The sequence below is a fragment of the Salvelinus sp. IW2-2015 genome, linkage group LG12 (genome assembly GCF_002910315.2).
Source record: "Salvelinus sp. IW2-2015 linkage group LG12, ASM291031v2, whole genome shotgun sequence".
Lineage (NCBI taxonomy): Eukaryota > Metazoa > Chordata > Actinopteri > Salmoniformes > Salmonidae > Salvelinus > Salvelinus sp. IW2-2015.
In genome coordinates, this window is record NC_036852.1 from 6575745 (window position 1) to 6579353 (window position 3609).

Here is a 3609-nt window from a genome sequence, read left to right on the forward strand (position 1 = left end):
ACATGATTTCTTTCAGCATATTTCAGCTGAATTCTATAGCCTTCTTAACTCTCACGGCCCAGGTTTAATAAAGTATTTCAATCTGTTCAGAATGTGAAACTCAAGTAGTCTACTATGTCTTTATTCCAACATCAATTAAATGTTTTTGTTCAGTTTCTTCTTTTTAATAAAAGTACATTTGTTCAAAGGTTTARCAGACTMATTTTGTTCTTTCATAGATAYGTTCTATTATACRTCTGTTTGGATATTTAATGAAACAAACATAGCAATTTTAGACCAAAAAAATCATCAACCGATAAAACTACTTTGAACCCTGGACAATACCTAAGATCCTGTGTAGTCTACATGCATACGTGTCCGGGCACATACACTCCACCAACGTGTGTGTATGTTGAGTGGAGCTTACAGTAGTCAAACTGATGCACATCCATAATGCAGTATATCAGGGGTAGATGGCAGCCCGGTGTTACTGACATGTTGCACATTCAGATGCCAGACGCCACCTTTTAACGGCGCCCACTTTTAACTGCTTAAACGGATTTCAGCCCTAAATGCATATTTATATTTCAGTTGCTTACATTGCTTTTAATGTGGCCTCTTCTTCGAGAGATCTCTGGAGGAGGAGATGGCGACGGAGGGTTTGAGTATTTGATTCTATGCGAAGATAGGGGATCTAGTCCTACCACCAGACCGTGTGCAGACTGTTTGTGGGGCTCCTCAGTGAGACTAGCACTCGTTCGTTACTTTGACACTGTGACGGTTGAAGCCCACTTCAGTGTTACTCTGTTAGTGTTCCTGAGCTAAGGAGAGAGAGGAGAGGTGCATCGATCTTCTGAAGAAGAAATCCTTGTGTTAACAATGTGTGTACTTAACTACTGTATACCTCCATAAGTAGACGTGTTCCACAACACAGAATGTGATATGCACATGTTTTTCAACCATATCACCTCGGGAGAGGCATTTAACTCGATAGTCACATCTACTCAGTGGTGGAAAAAGTACCCAATTGTCATACTTGAGTAAAAGTAAAGATACGTTAATAGAAAATGACCAAGTAAAAGTCACCCAAAAAACTCTATACTTGAGTAAAGCTTACTTAAGCATCAAAAGTAAATGGAATGTTTTCAAATATACTTAAGTATCAAAAGTAAAAGGATAAAGCATTTCAAATTCCTTATATTAAGCAAACCAAATGGCACCGTTGTCTTGTTTTTGTAATTGATGATATCCAGCGACACACACCAACACTCAACATATTTTATCAAACAAAGCATGTGTTCAGTGAGCTCCGCGCAATCAGAGCAGTAGGCACGTCGAGTGCGACCAGTCAAACCACGAGCGCTCAGTGAGTCTGCAGATCACGAGCACGTAGCTGACCAGTGAGTCTAGCGCCAGATCGAGCGTGGCGCATGTCGCCAGTCGAGGATGCGGCTGACCAGTGAGTCTGCCAAGAAATACAGAGGCAGTAGGCTGCACCAGTCGAGTTGCCAGATCAGAGGCAGTAGGGCTTGACCAGTGAGTCTGCAAACCAGATCAGACGGCAGTAGGGCGTTGACCAGTGAGTCGCCAGATGCAGAGGCATTGGTGACCCAGTGGAGAGCTCAAGCTAGAGGCAGTAGTCCACAGAGTGGCGACAAGCATGGCTGCCAGTGAGGCGCATCCAGGGAGTTCTGCCTATTCCAGATCAGGAGTGCAGGCAGTGGACTGACCACAGTGGTCTGCCAGACTTCAGAGCAGTGGCCGTGAGCATGAGCCAGTGAGTCCTTGCCAGATCAGAGGCAGTAGGGCTGACCAGTTGAGTCCGCCAGCATCAGAGGCAGTAGGGCTGAACCAGTTGAGTCCGCCAGAAATCAGAGGCAGTAGGGCGACCAGGTGAGTCCGCCAGATCCAGAGCGGCAGTAGGGCGGCCAGTGAGTCCGCCAGATCAGAGGGCCACGTGGTGCGACCCAGAGTGAACGTCCGCCAGAAGTCATGGAGCGAGGTAGGGCTGACCTCAGGTCGTAGTCGCCCAAAGGATCGAGACGGCAGTAGGGCCCTGACCATGTCCGAGGTTCCGCCAGCATCAGAGGCAGTAGTGGCTGAGCCAGTGAGTCGCCAGATCAGAAGCAGTTAGGCTGACCAGTGAGTCCGCCAGATCAGAGGCAGTAGGGCTGACCAGGGATGTTCTCCTGAATTGGACCATTTTTCTGTCCTGCTAAGCATTCAAAAWKAAATTAGTACTYTGGGGTGTTAGGGAAAATGTATGGAGTAAAAAGTACATTATTTCATTTTGGAATGTAGTGAAGTAAAAGTTGTTAAATATAGAAATAGTACAKTACAGATACCCCAAAGAAACTGCTTAAGTAGTACTTTAAAGTATTTTTACTGAAGTACTTTACACCACTGCATCTACTGGACAAGGATTTATTTTCATTTGTGACAAACAAAAATCAGATCCTTACTCTTGGCTTCAGGGTGGGTGTTTGTTATTTTGTGAACTGTGAAAAGGAGATGTGTTGTTGCCATGTATTATATGATTGTATACATTCATATAAGGTGGCTCCAATTCCATGTGCAACACATGGCACATCCTTCAACTCTATCCTCCGACGCAGAGATTTAGCAAACTGTGAGCTGTGATGACTACTCAACTATAATATCTGAAGCTCCGTTTGTCATCTCATCTTTCTTGGTCTTTGTTTTCAACCCACACGTGAAAATGACTAGACACATACAGCCTATTTCTATGCCTGCGTCCATAATGACACCCTATTTCTTTGATAGTGYACTACTTGTGACCGGGGCTCTGGTCAAAATGTGTGCMTTGTACAGGAAACATAGSGTGCATCCCAAATGGCACCCTATCKTATTGTTATGATCTGGTGGAACAATCAAATGAGTGTGATTCAAGTCTAAATAACGAATCACTTCACATGATGAATTAGTCTGTGCAGCATGGTTGAAATTACAAGCATAGGACGGTATTAACATTTCATATGGTTAGATTGAATGTTGCAATGYATTTCAAATGAAAAACCAAACGTTCCATGTTTGCTCTCACATCCCAAAATAGCACAAGGGACTCGGAGGGAGAAACCAGGGAAGGATGAACATTTCTAGTTCCATTATACTTTATTTCAAATAGATTAATCAATCTTTCATTGTTCTATTTGAAACATACATTTCTTGTTTCCCTGCATACACAAACGTGTACGTGACATTGTCATCTGTAACAAGCTACCTGCTCGTGTAATAACATATTCTCTCATCATACAATAATGCATAAACCATGARGTGTAGCCCGATATATTTGCATCTTTGAAAGATTGTTGGGTCTTGTCGAAATTGCAAAGCACTCATCTCCATATCCTCTGCTACAGAAGACCGGCTCTTCTTGGCCAGAAGAGTCTTTCATATCTCAATCCGAGCTCCACGAGATCCTTTGGATGCCAAGATCTGAGTGAACAACTCACTATGGATGCTCTCTCTCCATTTTCCCAAGTCTACAGTTTGAAAGGAAAATTGTAACTCGCCACATCATCATGAGGATGCATAATGTACCACGATGTAAAACGCATCATCATGAGGATGCATAATGTACCACGATGTAAAACGCATCATCATGAGGAT